We start from the raw sequence: 18,516 nt of genomic DNA on the forward strand, positions 1-18,516 counted from the left end.
GTGGAAAGAATCATTGTACCATCTAAATTGCTGTGACATATTTTCAGCTGGTGTACAAAACCAAAAGTAAGAGGCAAAACTTAAGAACAGGAAGCATAGAAATACCGCACATAGAACAGATCTACTGCTTACATATTGCAGCTTTAAAATGAGTCTTTGTTAATGATGGCAAGACTTGTTTATAAAGCACAGTGTGGCTTGATCACTTATCCTTGGGTCTAACAGAAAGTGCAGACATGCACAATCCACCAACAAACATCTGATCTCAATGAAAAGCACATTCAACTGAGATGGCAGGCCTTTCAAAGGGCCTATGCGTCACATCTCTATTGGATTCGTTTTGCATATCCTTGTTCAACAACAACTGTAATTTGCATCCCTGACTAGAACTGGAAAGATAAACCGAAAATTACAGACACCGACTTCCTCTTACTGAAGCACTTTTGTGTACGGTCAGTCATTTTCTGTTATTCTGCTTCACAATATTCCTCTAAAATAATTATTTGGTCAGCAGTAATATCCTAAGCATTATGTTGATTCGTAGCCAAGTGAGGGGTCAACCGAGTCATTTCACTGGTCTGGATTTTTTGGAATCGACCAAAGCACATGAAGGAGTTGAGACGTTCTTTGTAAAGAGAGTCTTGCTTAGTGTCTTGCGAATTCCAAGCGCAAACAAACAAACAAAAATGATCTCGTCATAGCAAAAATGATAAGGCTAGCTAGCACCTTTGAGCAATCAACTAGAGTGTCTGTTCTGCATCAGCATTTTTGACAGGGCATGTCTGTTAGACATGAACACCGCAAACGTGACCTGGTCTACAGTGTGGGACATTTAAGTCATCTGGTGATGTAATTGATCTATTAGAGATGTGTTGATGAATGGCCTCAGAGGTTTAACTGATGTATTTTATATGGAAATGTCAAGAGCCTTTCATTAGACGGTCTGTCGTCAAACTAACATTCCTTTAACATATGTCAGATAAATAATAACAAAACGTGACTGTTCAGAAAGCAGCCACTGGCAATTTTACAGAAACACAAAAAAGCAAAGCTCAGTGTGTTTTAATTTGCCATCAAGTTGCCCTAATACCTGTGTAACAACTTCAATAACTGACTTTCCCCACTCTTGTTGCCTCCAATATGAAACTCCCTGAGGCATTTCCATACTGAATCCTTGATGTTAGACAGTGGTGCAGTGTGCCTTTGCTCAATGCAGATCAATACATCATCCCACCTAGCTGGCGCATTACACACCTTTGTGACGGCTAAAGCGTGTCCCTCCCCACAACTCGCCGACTCCGACTCAACGCTGATGGATGGCTTTCCCAATAGGAGAACACATTCAGTGGTGAAACTAGTTCCCTGGGGTGATAGAATGCCCAGTGCTTTCAGGCTAGCTGCTGCTTTTTGTCCTCAAATCAAATTAGGTATTAACAATGGTCTTTAAATGTATATCATATTCTCGCTGAAGACGTTGCTCATCTTGAGATTCTGGCATACGAGACGATAAAGGAAAGAAATGGTGTGGCTCATTGCACTTTAAATGTATGCAGTAGGATAAATCTATGGGTGTCAATCTTAATGAAAAGTAAAGTATATATACTTTAGACATTTCAGCTAAGAGCCGTCTATGGCAGCATAACTTGGATGACTGCCAAAAATGTAAATACGGCAACTTAACGTTGGTAATATTCCATGACTAATTTAAAAACATATTCAAACAAGTTGTTTTCCCCAGCACTTTGACCTGTGTGTTATTAAATTAATTAGACCAATCTGTTCCAAATCCTGACTGTGGTCAACTCAACATGTTCAGAAATCACACTTAAAATAACCTAAGACAGCTGCTATAAAAAAAAACATGTTTTATACTTTTAGAAACTCTTCCACTGTTTGCTATGACTCCCCCCCCCCCCCCCCCCCCCCCAGAAATCTTCTTGTTTCACACATTACATGCAAGTGTGAAATGGAAATATCCTAAATCCCCCCCGAGACACCACCGGAGACTGTTTGCCATGACACCCCGCCTGACCCAAAATAGATGAGAACCAGACAGAGCATGTTTTGGAAATAACAAAAGAAACCATGTCCATCCATTGTCACTATACTTACTCATGCACAAAAATATAACAGGGGACAAGTGAGGTATCTGATGAACTAACAGCCAAGAACACATTCCTTTATATAAATGTCTAAAGACTACACTTTTCCTCTAGAACCTACAGTTGGTAATAAACTGAACAATCGTAAGTTCTTTTCACACAGACTTGGGGAATAAAGGGAACGTTAACTTCCCAAATCAACACTACACAAAACAAATACCTACCAAGGAAACATATTACTGTCGTTTGCTGACACTTTGAAGGTTCAGAAGTTTGCCTTCCTTGCTTATGCTCTCCGAGGTTTTACTCAAATGTTCTGTTTGTTCACAAAATGCCGGCAATTTGGCAAGGAAAAAGCAGACAAAGGCGTTGAAGGTTGACAAGGATTTCATTTGATTAGTTCCCTGACATATGTGGAGAACTGTATACTGAAAAACCTAAGTTAGAATGTATATAGATATATTAAAGCTACAAAATGGGCCTCCTGAGTGGTGACAGTGGTCTAAGGCACTGCATCACAGCGCTAGAGGTGCTACTAGAGATCCTGGTTTGAGTCCAGGCTCTGTCGCAGCCGGCTGCGACCGGGAGACCCATGGGGAGTGCAAAATTATCCCAGTGTCGTCCGGGTTAGAGGGGGTTTGGCCAGCAGGGATGTTCTTGTCCCATCACGCACTAGCAACTCCTGTGGCGGGCCGGGCGCAATGCACGCTGACATGGTCGCCAGTTGAACGGTGTTTCCTCCTACACAGGCTGGCTTCGAGGTTAAGAGGGCATTGTGTTAAAGAGGCAGTGCGGCTTGGCTTGATTGTGTTTCGGAGGACACACGGCTCTCGACCTTCGCATCTCCAGAGCTCGTACGGGGGTTTCAGTGATGGGACAAGACTAACTACCAATTGGATTCCACGCAATTGGGGAGAAAAAAAGGGGGTACAAAAAATAAAATGAAAACCTACAAAATATTCTCAGTTGGTACTATTGGGGCCTATATGTTCTTGCCAGAAACAATCAAACTGTGGTTAACTGCTTTCAAAGCCATGTTCTGCAAACCTAGAGCAAGTTAAGGACTCAGTAGATTGACATACAGTTAGCCATCCATTAAATCAACACAGGAAACATCCTTGACCAACTGGAAATGTCATGTCCCTTCCACCCTCATGTAACGGGGCCTCATTTATCAACCACGTGTACATTTCAAATCAAATAGTAATCAAACTGTCAACATATACACATATTCTCATCGATAAAATCAGAGCCATATTATATTTGAGCGCGACAGCCCTACCAGGCTATCTATTCCCCTTTTATAGTAACAAAACACCCTCATTTTCTGTATGACTTGGAGATGTTGAAACTGGATCGTGACAGTTCGTAAAAGAAAGCCCAATGGAAAATATGATCACATTTCTGCAGAGGTCTGGGCAGAATGTTGCAGTGACTTCTTCAAACTAAAAATGCATGCCGCCTAGCGGGTGCCAAACACTGGCCGCGCATTCTGCAAGATTCATTGTCCTTTCTAACTATTTAAAAGTAAATGCTACAGCCCACATCTATGCAAAATAAATGCAAATTGTTGTTCAAAATGCCTCCGTTTTATCATTAGGCCTACGTTTGAACGTTTTTATTAGCCTACCATTATTATATTTCCTGTGCAACAAATCTCCCATTTCCCCCCAAAACAATCAATAAGCCTATTTGCTTGCAATACAGTTGACCAACCTTCTTGAAGTTGTGTGCACGCATGGTTTGGGATTTGCGTCACTTTCCCGTCAAGTTATATGTTTATAACTATCAACCTTTGCGGGAAAATGAGGCCCCTGGACTTCAACAATTCTCCCATGTGGGGCAGACACCAGACAGTTAAAGCCAGCCTTCTCGGTGTTGGCCAGGGTTGAATTTTGAATTCCAGTCAATTCAGGAACTACACAAATTCCATGTTTTTCATTGAGGGAAATGTGGAATTGGGTGTACTTTCTGAACTGAAATTGACCCAAACCTTGGTATTGATCAATTCCAATGTGCACTCAATACTTCACTGACTACTTAATTTAAAGCTGCCGTTAGGCAAATGCAGTGAAGTGCGAAAGTGAAGAGAAAACCAATGTTTATTGATATCGTCCCCCACACTCGGTCAGAACCTGCCTCACTTTGCTTCCCACACACATTTTTGCTTCAATTGGTTTCAATCGAAAACACTTGTGTATGTCACAATCCCCAGATGTTGCTGCAGAGGCCTTGGCAGTACAACTTCATAAAACATAAAATCCTCAATCCTTTTTGACCATGTAAAAATGCAAGTTGACCATGAGGAAACTGGGCTCAGCTGTGGGGAAATGAAACAACACCCCTCTGATGAAAATCCTGAAATAACAGAAAGAAACAAACTGGAGAATTCCCTGCAGAATGGAGCAAAAGTGGTGCCAGGAAATAATCGCTCACTCAACGTCAACAAAATGAAAGAGCTTCAGGAGACCGCAGAGCACGACCCCCCCCATCCACGGGCCGCAGTGGAGAGGGTGAATAGCTTCAAGTTCCTCGGCGTGCACATCACTGGCGACCTGAAACAGTCCATTCACACAGACAGTGTGGTGAAGAAGGCACAGCAGCACATCTACAACCTCAGGAAGCTGATGAAATTTGGCTTGGCCCCTAAGACCCTCACGGACTTCTACAATCTCACCATTGAGACCATCCTGTTGGGCTGTATCACTGCCTGTTACGGCAATTGCACAGTCCGCAACCGCAGGGTTGTGCGGTCAGCCCAACACGTCACTGGGGGCATACTACCTGCCCTCAATGACATCCACAGTACCCGGTGTCACAGGAAGGCCAAGATCATCATCAAGGACCTCAGTCACCCAAGCCACAGCCTGTTCACCCCGCTACCATCTAGAAGGCGGAGATGTACAGGTGCATCAAAGTTCAGAGACAACAAAAAAATGCTTCCATCTCCAGGCCATCAGACTGTTAAATAGTCACCACTAGCAGGCCTCCGCCCAGTACCCTGCCCTGAACCTTAGACTGCTGCCATATGTATATAGTCATAGAACACGGTTTACAATGCCTTCGGAAAGTATTCAGACCCATTGGCTTTTTGCACATTTTGTTACATTAAAGCCTTTTTCTAAAATAGTTTAAATAGTTTTTTCCCCCTCAATGTACACACAATAGCCCATTAAGACAATTTTTTTTTTTTTTAAGTATTCACACCATTTACTCACTGCTTTGTTGAAGCACCTTTGGCAGCGACTAAAGCCTAGAGCCTTCTTGGGTATGACGCTACAAGCTTGGCACACCTGTATTGGGGGAGTTTCTCCCATTATTCTCTGCAGATCATCTCAAGCTCTGTCAGGTTGGATGAGGAGCTTTGTTGCACAGCTATTTTCAGGTCTCTCCAGAGATGTTCGGTCGGATTCAAATCCAGGCTTTGGCTGGGCCACTCAAGGGCATTCAGAGACTTGTCCCGAAGCCACTCTTGCATTGTCTTGGCTGTGTGCTTAGGGTTGTTGTCCTGTTGGAAGGTGAACCTTCACCTGAGTCAGAGGTCCTGAGCGCTCTGGAGCAGGTTTTCATCAAGGATCTCTCTGTACTTTGCTCCATTCATCTTTACCTCAATCCTGACTAGTCTCCCAGTCCCTGTCGTTGAAAAACATCTCCACAGCATGATGCCGCCACCACCATGCATCACCATAAGGATGGTGCCAGATTTCCTCCAGACGTGATGCTTGGCATTCAGGCCAAAGAGTTCTATCTTGGTTGCATCAGATCAGAGAATCTCGTTTCTCATGGATTGAGAGTTTAGGTGTCTTTTGGCAAACTCCAAGTGGGCTGTCATGTGCCTTTTACTGAGGAGACCCTTCTTCCCCGATTATTCAGTTTAGCGGACAGCCAGCTCTTGGAAGAGTCTTGGTGGTTCCAAACTTCTTCCATTTAAGAATGATGGAGGGCACTGCGTTCTTTGGGACCTTCAATGCTGCATAAATGTTTTGGTACCCGTCCCCAGATCTGTGCCTCAATTACAATCCTGTCTCGGAACTCAATGGAAAATTCCTTGGTTTTTGCTGTGACATGCACTGTCAAATGTGGGACTTTTCATAGACAGGTGTGTGCCTTTACAAATAATGTCCAATCAATTGAATTTACCACAGGTGAACTCCAATCAAGTTGTAGAAACATCTCAAGGATGATCAATGGAAACAGGGTTCACCGGAGTTCAATTTCAAGTCTCATAGCAAAGGGTCTGAATACTTGTATTAAAAATAGAAAACAGAAATACCTTATTTACATTTGGTAAAAACATGTTCTCGCTTCGCCATTAAGGGCTATTGTGTGTAGATTGCTGAGAATTGTTATTTATTTCATAAACTTTAGAATAAGGCTGTAACATAACATTTGTAAAAATTCAAGGGGTCTGAATACTTTCCGAAGGCACATTCTATATTCTAGTCAAGGTTAATCTTATAAAACTACAGCTGTACACACCTTTTCTATTAATATACTGTCCACACACACCATTTATTTATTTAGATATAAATAACTCTGACATTGCTTGTTAGGAAGTTTCTTAATTTCTTCAATTGTTTTGATGGATAGATTAAAAGGTATTGCTGCACTGTTGGAGCTAGAAACACAAGCATTTTGCTGCACCTGCGATAACATCTTCAAATATGTGTACGCAACCCAAATATTTGTATTTAATTTTCCAAGGCAAGCAGAAGTTTCCTGTGTGAACTTCCTGCTGAAACATTCCAGCAAGTGGACACTACTTGAACCCTGTGAAACTGAACAGGTCATTTTGGCAACGTTTCGCACACCTCGCTGAGAGCCACTCAACGAACAGCCCCCATTCGGTCACAGCGAGAGTGGAATAGGGAGAGAACAGAAGTCAAATGTTCCCAAAAACAGATCCTGTATTTATTTTTTTAAAGGCTCCGATTGAAATATAACTTCCTCCCTTAGACTGTTCAGACTACTTCCTAAATGTTTCGCTGCTTCCCACGACTTGCTAATAAATGTTAGAGCCATGGCCAACAACTCCCCCCACCACCCCCACCCTCCATTTATTTTAAAACAGATTAATGAGTTTATTCAGTTCCAGCAGCTAATTGAGATTCTGCAAGCGGGGTGTGTGTATGAGAGGGTTTTAGTGCACTCTGGCAGAGCCCTTTAATGCCTGTAAGATTTGACCAAATCAAGACCAGAAAAATGCGAGTCCAATTCAAGACCATGATTGTAAATTTGATCAAGTCACCACCCTAAATGTCCAGTACTTCTGTGTTCATATTTCAGAACAGCATATGGATTCTTTAGACATTCGAATAGTGAAAAAAATGCATTCTGAAGGAAAATAGAGCCACTCTACAAATTATTACTAACCACAGTGGGGAACAATGGGCCTTCAGAGAAGGGATTTATAAAATAATGATTATAATAATTACAATTACAATCCAACACTGGTCTCTGGGGAGATCAATCTAGCTAGCTAAAAATCAGCCATTGGCTAGGACATCAGAAGCTAGATAAAAGGCATCTGCCATTCTGCCAACTGTATTTGGGCAAAATGTTCAAGTGACAGTGGAATCAACCAATCACACTGACATAATGAGTGGGACTGTTTTACAAAATCATATGGAAACGTCTACTTTCGAAGGCCAACAGGTCACTGCGCAATACCGAGCAGTATTTTTCCCACGGTCTAGCTAGCCTTTGTTGTCGGCTAGTTTGCAGCAGGTGTTATCAAAGAGGATGTTGTTGCTAATTTGTTAGCCTCTCCCTTTTCAAGAATAACTTTCAACAAGAAATTAAGTTTCAAATGATCATCCTCTGGTGAGTGAAAATGTGTTCTCTATTGCAGTGCGCTTGCTGTTGTTAGACATCTCTTTGAAAATAACCCATGTATTGAAACATTGTTGCATTTAAAGTGGAATTTTAGCAACATGAAATCTTATTCAAATCTGTTCATATACAGTGGTTCCTCCTTTAAGAAGTTGCAAGCTTATGCAGTGGGACTTATAGGTCATTTGTGGTTTAGTACGGTACCCTGAGTCACCACTTCATTGCTCCAGACCAGCACAAGGGGGAGTTAGAGCACTGATTATGTTTTTGGGTCCTACTGTGTCTGACTGACAATGAATGGGCGACATAAAACTAAATAGAAACTGATAATTGTACACGACTTCAGTATTATTTACTAAAATTGTTGTTACTGTTGTTACACTAAGGTTATTATTATTTTATTTTGCTCTTACTGTAGTACTGTAGGCCACTCTCGACTGGTCACATTGTGCCGTACCTAAGTGGTGCAACGGTCTAAGACAGCTGTGTTGATACAGATGCTGGTTCAATACCCATGCCGGCCTCGACTGGGAGACCCATAAGATGACTGTAGGTTTTTGTTTTTTCTCCCTCTAAAAACAGAAATAATTCTAAATAACAAACTGGCTTCATTTACAAATTAGTAACAATGTCTCACCCCATGTTCAAGAAAGTCTCACCCCATGTTCATTTTACATTATTTGAAAAACTAAATCTCCAAAATATTTTAGGGGCATTGCACTAATAATGGCTTGGGAAACGTTCCCACGGTTCTGTTCTTAGTACCAGTCTGCACGTTCAAACTAAAACAATGTAACTAATAATAGCATCTTTATGATTTCATTAATAAAATACTTTCAAAATGCCGATGTTATGGATCCATAATGAATTACTATGGGTATAAATATCACTGAATTGCAGAGATATCCTCCAATCCTCTATACGTAATTATTGGAGGAGAGTCGTCATATTTTTCGATATACTGTAGGTGACATGAGTCCCACTAGTGTTGAGTAATGTGCTGTTAAAAGTGGCGTAGGTCTTATTTATTTAAAGAGCATCTTGAAGTTAGAAGCAATAGGATTTGAAGCAAAAGCCTACAACATTTTGGCACCGTTTCGCACAGCTCTGAGACAAGCATGCGGACTGGTCTTGACAAATCAATGAGATTTTTATTTTCACTTAATCTCCGTTTCGGTATTGGTTAGACTAGAATTAGAAAATTAGGGTGCAGAAATGTTATGCTCTTAGTGTAACCTTTATTTAACTAGGCAAGTCAGTTAAGAACACATTCTTATTGACAAGGACAGTCTACTCCTTCCACCCCGTCGGTTAATTAAACCCCGGTCTCCCATGTGACCTGCCCGCACGACACAGGGATTCTTTAGCTAAACAGCCCAGTACTGTACTCCCGAACATCACATTGTACATCGCCATATTTTCCGTTCCATGCTAATGGAAACCAAGAGAGTTTTTCATTTTTCTTGGAATAGAAACACAGTAAGTAATATTAATCAAATGAATTAAGCAAGTACCAGTCAAAATTTTGCACACACTTACTCATTCCAGTTTTTTTTTATTTGTAATATTTTCAACATTGTAGAATAATAAAGACATCACAACTATGAAATAACACATATGGAATCAGTTAAGAACAGCCTACTCCTTCCTCCCAGTCAGGGAATTGAATCCCGGTCTCCCGAGTGCCTGCATTCTCTAGTAAAGGCCATGAAATGTTTCTCAAAGATGGTGGTCAAACTAGCATTAAATGGTACCAGTGGTTCACACTTAAATAACGTGCCATATAATTCTGCAGCAACATGCAAGCTGCACTATGCTGCAACTTTTAAAGGAGGAACCACTGTACACCCCTGTTCATATAAACATCTGTCTTGTCCTGGACCAGAGTCTACACAGACCAGTGTGCTATAGTTATATCAGAGCTACAGTGGACCTTTATACAAACAAGCCATTTGCCACACGGGCCAGCAATCATTCACTTTGAACTGGAGTGTGTGTTTACAGGCAGTTGCAACAGCGCGACTTTAGGTCATTAGAACGCAGTCGCCAAAAGCAACAAAACACACCTGAATGAATTTCTGCAAATATGTAAATACTACGGGAGTCCTCTTACATTTGGGAACATTAGTCTATTGAGCAAACAATCATCAAAAAGGTAGTTTCTCTCTCCCTCAGTTATGCACACCAACAACTAATGCTAGCCAGAGCAAGATTATCTAAAATCTAACAAAGGAATATTAGATAAACCCTCTCAAACTTTTTCAGCTAGTTGGCCGTCAAAATTGCACTGAAACTATAGGGAATTATAACCTCCTCGTCTTTCTGCAGCTAACCTGCCAATGCATGCTTGTCCCAACCAAGCACCAACCAAGCTAAAGTTGTCAAGCTTGCTAACTAGCTACTTCCAGACACAAATGAGAGAGCACCTCACTGACCATTTTACTTGCCAAGGCAGAACTGGTTAGGCTGTTTACATGTTTTCTAGAGCGTGCTTGACTAACTATATATTTTTTGGCCTACATTTACTGACACCGGTCATATTCAGCAGGTGTTGCGCATTCGTAAATTCATCAGTTATTCTGCACTCTGGCACACCAAGACAGTCGTGAAGAGGGCACGACAAAGCCTATTCCCCCTCAGGAAACTAAAAAGATTTGGCTTGGGTCCTGAGATCCTCAAAAGGTTCTACAGCGGCAACATCGAGAGCATTCTGACTGGTTGCATCACTGCCTGGTACGGCAACTGCTTGGCTTCTGACCGCAAGGCCCTACAGAGGGTAATGCGTACGGCCCAGTACATCACCGGGGCTAAGCTGCCTGCTATCCAGGACCTCTACACCAGGCGGTGTCAGAGGAAGGCTCTAAAAATGGTCAAAGACCCCAGCCATAGACTGTTCTCTCTACTACCGCATGGCAAGCGGTACCGGAGTGCCAAGTTTAGGACAAAAAGGCTTCTCAACAGTTTTTACCCCCTAGCCATAAGACACCTGAACAGGTAATCACAATTTGCATTGTGTGCCCCCCCCCAACCCCTCTTTCTATGCTGCTGCTACTCTCTGTTTATCATATATACATAGTCACTTTATCTATACATTCATACCTCCATCAGCCTGACTAACCAATGTCTGTATGTAGCCTCGCTACTTGTATAGCCTGTCTTTTTACTGTTGTTTTATTTCGTTACCTATTGTTCACCTAATACCTTTTTTGCACTATTGGTTAGAGCCTGGTTAGAGCCTGTAAGTAAGCATTTCACTGTAAGGTGTAAGGTGTTGTACGCCGCCCACGTGACAAATAAACTTTCATTTGATTTGAGAGTGCTCTGAAATTGGAGTAGATGGCCAGAGTGAATTTACATACACAAGAGATATTCTAACTGTTTATAGTTAGCTAACGCACTTTTGTACATCACCCTGTAACGTACACTTGACCTTATTTTAGCTGCCCATCTCTGCATGATTTAAGAAAGCAATGAGCTCCGTCTGGTCTTTTTAAAAAATGACAGGTCAGGAAGCGAAACCTACTGTGTGATAGGGAAAGCTGTTTGGGGAAACAGCTTCTTTTTTTTTTACCCGATCGGTCCAATCTATCACCTCTAAAATGTAAATAAACACTACAAGCAGTTTATATAATGTGTCATTACATACCTATTTGAAGGTTAGTGTCGAATTGAATCGTGTTTTTAGGGCGGTGCTAAAGTGATCTTCAGAAGTAAACGGCGGTTGTCGTGGCTTTTGAGAGTCATGATGGCTGCAGTGATGACGCAAAAAATGAATGCATTCAGTTGTACAATTGACTAGATATCCCCCCCTTACCCTGTCCCTTTCTTGTTTAAAATCTGTGAGAGAAGCGCTACACCTGGTGGAGAAGCTGTCCGACACAGAAGGAGTTGCATTATGCGTGCTGTACGAAACATCATGACATGTCACAATTTAAAGGTACAGCGTCAGAGGGGTCAGTTTTTTTCAACTTTTCTCCAATACTAATTGGGCCATTACCATGTCAATCAACGCTTGAATAGAAACGTAGTTCACACCCCAGATTTTGATGCCAACACAGTCGCTACAATCCCATTAGTTTTCACTGCAGCCTCGTTTGAATGCCGCGGTTGTGCAGATTTGTACGGAATGGGGTTAGTCAGCAGTAAGTCGTTCAAGTTCTTGCTAGCTAACCAAACGATACCTGCATCACTAACTGTGTATAGCCACCAAAAACCAATGAGAGGAAAAAGTCAGTCACACACCCACTCCTCCAATGGCAGGACATGCTCCTAGCTAGCAAACGTTAGGCTCCGTGTTTTTAGCTTACTACATAAATAGACATGCTAGCCTATTAGCCATGTTATGACTGACTTGTTAGCATTGCCGTTGCTAGTTTGATTGCATTGACATTCCCAGCCTTAGTTACAGTGCCTTGCGAAAGTATTCGGCCCCCTTGAACTTTGCAACCTTTTGCCACATTTCAGGCTTCAAACATAAAGATATAAAACTGTATTTTTTTGTGAAGAATCAACAACAAGTGGGACACAATCATGAAGTGGAACGACATTTATTGGATATTTCAAACTTTTTTAACAAATCAAAAACGGAAAAATTGGGCGTGCAAAATTATTCAGCCCCCTTAAGTTAATACTTTGTAGCGCCACCTTTTGCTGCGTTTACAGCTGTAAGTCGCTTGGGGTATGTCACTATCAGTTTTACACATCGAGAGACTGACATTTTTTCCCATTCCTCCTTGCAAAACAGCTCGAGCTCAGTGAGGTTGGATGGAGAGCATTTGTGAACAGCAGTTTTCAGTTATTTCCACAGATTCTCGATTGGATTCAGGTCTGGACTTTGACTTGGCCATTCTAACACCTGGATATGTTTATTTTTGAACCATTCCATTGTAGATTTTGCTTTATGTTTTGGATCATTGTCTTGTTGGAAGACAAATCTCCGTCCCAGTCTCAGGTCTTTTGCAGACTCCATCAGGTTTTCTTCCAGAATGGTCCTGTATTTGGCTCCATCCATCTTCCCATCAATTTTAACCATCTTCCCTGTCCCTGCTGAAGAAAAGCAGGCCCAAACCATGATGCTGCCACCACAATGTTTGACAGTGGGGATGGTGTGTTCAGCTGTGTTGCTTTTACGCCAAACATAACGTTTTGCATTGTTGCCAAAAAGTTCAATTTTGGTTTCCTCTGACCAGAGCACCTTCTTCCACATGTTTGGTGTGTCTCCCAGGTGGCTTGTGGCAAACTTTAAACGACACTTTTTTTATGGATATCTTTAAGAAATGTCTTTCTTCTTGCCACTATTCCATGAAGGCCAGATTTGTGCAATATACGACTGATTGTTGTCCTATGGACAGAGTCTCCCACCTCAGCTGTAGATCTCTGCAGTTCATCCAGAGTGATCATGGGCCTCTTGGCTGCATCTCTGATCAGTCTTCTCCTTGTATGAGCTGAAAGTTTAGAGGGACGGCCAGGTCTTGGTAGATTTGCAGTGGTCTGATACTCCTTCCATTTCAATATTATCGCTTGCACAGTGCTCCTTGGGATGTTTAAAGCTTGGGAAATCTTTTTGTATCCAAATCCGGCTTTAAACTTCTTCACAACAGTATCTCGGACCTGCCTGGTGTGTTCCTTGTTCTTCATGATGCTCTCTGCGCTTTTAACGGACCTCTGAGACTATCACAGTGCAGGTGCATTTATACGGAGACTTGATTACACACAGGTGGATTGTATTTATCATCATTAGTCATTTAGGTCAACATTGGATCATTCAGAATTCCTCACTGAACTTCTGGAGAGAGTTTGCTGCACTGAAAGTAAAGGGGCTGAATAATTTTGCACGCCCAATTTTTCAGTTTTTGATTTGTTAAAAGAGTTTGAAATATCCAATAAATGTCGTTCCACTTCATGATTGTGTCCCACTTGTTGTTGATTCTTCACAAAAAAATACAGTTTTATATCTTTATGTTTGAAGCCTGAAATGTGGCAAAAGGTCGCAAAGTTCAAGGGGGCCGAATACTTTCGCAAGGCACTGTACATTCGTCCAGAATATTGAGTCATTGAAACTGAAACGGTGCATCCCGAATCGATTTGGAAACGCTTAATGTTTGTGTTTTTGTATTCTTATGATTGGGACCTACTGGCTTATTATGACCAAGTTTATGGACTGCTTATCCGTTAACATTATGCTGTGTGCGACTGCCGCCTTTCCACCGGCCCTATGCAGTGAAGTGGGGCACACTAATTTTGCCAAACGGCCCACCTATGTTTTATTTATTAATTGCTAGAGATTTTTTACATTTTCACTCTCCTGCATGAGTGTGCTGGTATTACGGTTGCTGTCCTTTCAAAATCAGGAACCTGTCACACACTGAAGGCCTATAGGTTCTCCACTATGCAAACATGTCTACAATAGATATAAAGGCTGTTAATATAATGTTTCAAAAAAGGAGCATATATATTTGGCCTGGTGAAGCAGTTTTATGCGCTGACTGAATGGATGCTGATAATTCTGAGTTCTTTTACTCAGCTGGTCTTGGGAAGAAATTACTAGTCCTCACTGTCTAAGACCGAGTACAAATGTACCGACACAGAGACAAGGCCACACTCAATGTGGTCTCGAGACCAGACTCGTACTACAATACTGCCAGATATAATAAAATCAAACCTCATAAATAGTGCTGATTATGAGAACTGACTGGTGAACTGCACTGCATTGAGATAGCACTTTTTCTTTTCCAAATGGCACTTGATTTGACTATCCCAGTGAAGCACAAAAACATCCCACCCACAAACTTCCATAGACAACCATGAACCTCTGAAACAACTCCTCCCTTAAATATCCCATTCATTTTCTTGAGTAAACACATTGTGTAACATGGGCCATGCTGCTACAGAAACAAGCTGGTTCTTCAGCATTCTATTCTTTTCTCGAAGCTACCTTACTGGTTCTAATGAAGCGATCCCCCAAAAGGTTTGGCATGATAAATTATCCATGGGCTAAAAACAGCATAACATTATCTAGTGGTGTACAATAAAGCGAATGTCACAAAAAGATCAAAATGTTGAGTTGTTATACTGAGGAGTGCATACGGTTTGTGTAAAATAGAGAATAATTTCTGAATGAAGTCTTTTTTCCAATATTAATTGTGATGGAAAGAAGTTTATTCTAAAACATAAATTATCATTCATATCAATTCAACTGAATTTGGAGCTTTGTCAAATGGGAGAATCTAACCCTGTCACAATCAAGGCTCATTGTTGTCCCAAAATAGATGAATAAGTAGGCTACAGTCATAACACGTTCATATTGAGCTTTATTCTAAGTGAACACCACTCGCTCACCTCTAAATAATTCAAAGAAACTCACATAATGTATATAAAAGTAGCCTACAATATCATATAGTCTAGAATAAACCATTGGTTTCTGATGAGATCATTTTCATTCGGTTTGTAATACCTTACACACAACTCAGGTTTTTAATGAGCTCTGTGCCTTTGATTGTGAGGAATATATATTACAAAAAGAGAGCCTGATGTTTGAGGATAGGATGAGGTATTAATTTAGCTAGCAAGGCTTTAGGAAAAAAATAAGGTGTCGAAGACTCGCCTCACATCAGTGAAACTCACTGGGGAGTTGAGTACAAACTGTACTCACTGGTCATACAAAAAGACAGTATTTCAAAAGAACTGAGCTATGTGGTAAAAAATAATAATTGACTGTCTGCTTATCACTCAGATGTTTGCTGAAAGTTCTGTAAAAGTGAATCATGTACAGAAATGTGATATTGGCAGTGTTGTCATCATGACAAATATATTGAACAAAAATATAAAAAAATAAAATAAATAATTTCAAAGATTTTACTAAGTTACAGTTCATATAAAGAAATCAGTGCAGACTTGGGTGGGCCTGTGAGGGCATTGGCCCCACCCACTGGGGAGCCAGGCCCAGCCAATCAGAATGTGTTTTTCCCCACAAAAGTACTTTATTAGAGACAGAAATACTCCTCAGTTTCATCAGCTGTCCGGGTGGCTGGTCTCAGATGGTCCCGCAGGTGAAGAAGCCAAATGTGGAGGTCCTTTGGTCCCCAGCACAAGGTGCACCTGTGCCAGAAGCATACCACCATACATCCATCCATCCCACTGCTGGCTTGCCTCTGAAGGTAAGCAGGGTTGGTCCTTGTTGGTCCCTGGATGGGTGACCAGATGCTGCTGGAAGTGGTATTGAAGGGCCATATCCCAATGCCTCAGGGCAGTGATTGGGGACATTGCCCTGTGTAGGGTCCCGTCTTTCGGATGGGACGTTAAACGGGTGACCTGACTCTGTTGTCACTAAGATCCCATGGCACTTATCGTAAGAGTAGGGGTGTTAACCCCATTGCCCTGGCTAAATTCATAATTTCCATCTAATCATCTCCAGCTTCCAATTGGCTCATTCATCCCCCTTCCTCTCCCCTGTAACTATTCCCCAGGTTGTTGCTGTAAATGAGAACGTGTTCTCAGTCAACTTACCTGGTAAACTAAGGATTAAAAATTATTACAAATCATTTAAAATAATGCTGTTTAATCAGCTGCTTGATATGCCACACCTGTCAGGTGGATGGATTATATTGGCAGAGGATAAATGCTCACTAACAGGGATTTAAAAAAATTGAAATAAATATGCTTGTTGTGCATATGGAACACTTCTGGGATCTTTTATTTCAGCTCATGAAGCATACCAACACTTTAGATGTTGCGTTTATATTTTTGTTCATTATAGAACAGATATGTTCATGAATGGAAATGCCTAAGTAGCTTAGCCCAAGATGTATTAAGGAGCCTACCATTACTCCTTAAAGTCCAAGGACCTTTTATTTATTTTTTTAGAGCTAGCCTGGCTCTGGCAGCCAAAACAGCCAAATAAAACACTCCATCTAAACATGAATCAATTCTCAATTGTGATATACGGTTCTAGAAATACATTTCTCCCTGCTCTGCTGACGGAGTTCTTTGCTCCACTCATAAAGGAGTAATAAAGGCCTAGTGCACTCATTTGGTGGGAATTGTGTTTTTGTATTAATTACATTTTTTCTTAAATTGTGATTTATCAGGGGGTGCTGCAGCACCCTCAGCACCCCTACTTCCCACAGCTATGGCTGTAACATGGAGACATGGCCATGTGGGAAAACTAACCCTAACCCTATAAAGGCGGTGTCTCAATTACGCTTTAGAAAATTATTTCTCGCTGATATGAAGAAAAGGTCCTTATGCTTCCAAAACGGTACTGCGAGCAATGAGTGTTAATGTTCAGACTGAACGTTGCGGTTCTTAACAAAACTAGCCCTCTACAGAACAGACTGAATTATTTGGGGTGTGGATTCTACAAGACAGAAATATTCCACAGTCCATGGACCCATACTGTTTACGCCAAATCCTGAATCTGCCATCAGCATGACGCAGCAGGAACTGGGATTCGTCGGACTAGGCAATGTTTTTCCACTGCTCAATAGCAGTGTTGGAGATCGCTTACCCACGGGAGCCTCTTCTTGTTTTTAGCTGATAGGAGTGGAACCCGGTGTGGTCATTTGCTGCAATAGCCCATCCGTGACAAGGATCGACGAGTTGTGCATTCCAATATGCTGTTCTGCACACCACTGTTGTACTGCAGCAATATTTGTCTGTTTGTGGGCCGCCTGTTAGCTTGCACAATTCTTGCCATTCTCCTTCAAAATTTCTCATCAACGAGCTGTTTTCCCCCACAGGACAGCCACTGACTGGATGTTTTTTGTTTGTCACAACATTCTCCGGAAACCCTAGACACTGTTGTCCATGAAAAGCCCAGGAAGGCAGCTGTTTTTGAGATCCTAGATCCGGTGTGCCTGACACCAACGATCAAACCACGCTCAAAGTCGCTTAGGTCACTCGTTTTGCCCATGCTAACGTTCAATCGAACATAACCGAACGCCTTGATGCCTGTCTGCCTGCTTTATATATCAAGCCATGGCCATGTGACTCACGGTCTGTAGAAGCGATTAAAAAAAATTGAAATGGGGTGGTGTACCTAAAACTGTTCGGTGAGAGTATATTTCCACACCGAGGTTGGAATAATACTGTGACATTTTGAAAATGATAATGCCCTTTTAGTGTAAAAGCTGTTGAAAAGACAGACTCAAATGTCTGCCTGTTTTGGTGGGATGGAGTTTGTGTCTGCCTGGTGAAATTAAATAAGTTAATAGACCAATAAGAAAGAGTTCCAAACCGCTCTGTCAATTTCTGCTAATTTTCCATTTTCCCCTCCCACTCAGAGGGATTATTGAGCAGTGACAGTCCTCCCAAAATTCTTGCTTGAGAAATTGCTCTCTGCTAAAAAAAAAGCAATTTTTGTTCATTTTTGACCATTTTAATTGAAAACAATCATAGTAATTGTTACCCAGAAATAATTGGATATTGGAGATAAATGTCCAATGCAGCAGTTTTTTGGGGGCTGCAGGTAGTCTAGAAGAGCGTTGGGCCAGTAACCAAAAGGTCTCTGGTTCGAGTAGCCGACACGAGTTGGGTGGGGAAAAATAAAATTGTCGATGTGCGCTTGAGCAAGGCACTTAACCCT

The 18,516-nt window shown here is 41.5% G+C and overlaps 1 protein-coding gene across 3 annotated transcripts in view; it reads right to left on the reverse strand.

Annotated features, from left to right (window-relative positions):
* Window positions 1–18,516, reverse strand: part of LOC139378983 (inactive ubiquitin carboxyl-terminal hydrolase 53-like) — a 54,471-nt gene that overhangs the window by 34,806 nt on the left and 1,149 nt on the right. The gene's annotated exons all lie outside the window — the stretch shown is intronic.

The sequence above is a fragment of the Oncorhynchus clarkii genome, chromosome 21, assembly GCF_045791955.1.
Source record: "Oncorhynchus clarkii lewisi isolate Uvic-CL-2024 chromosome 21, UVic_Ocla_1.0, whole genome shotgun sequence".
In the NCBI taxonomy this organism is placed as follows: Eukaryota; Metazoa; Chordata; class Actinopteri; order Salmoniformes; family Salmonidae; genus Oncorhynchus; species Oncorhynchus clarkii.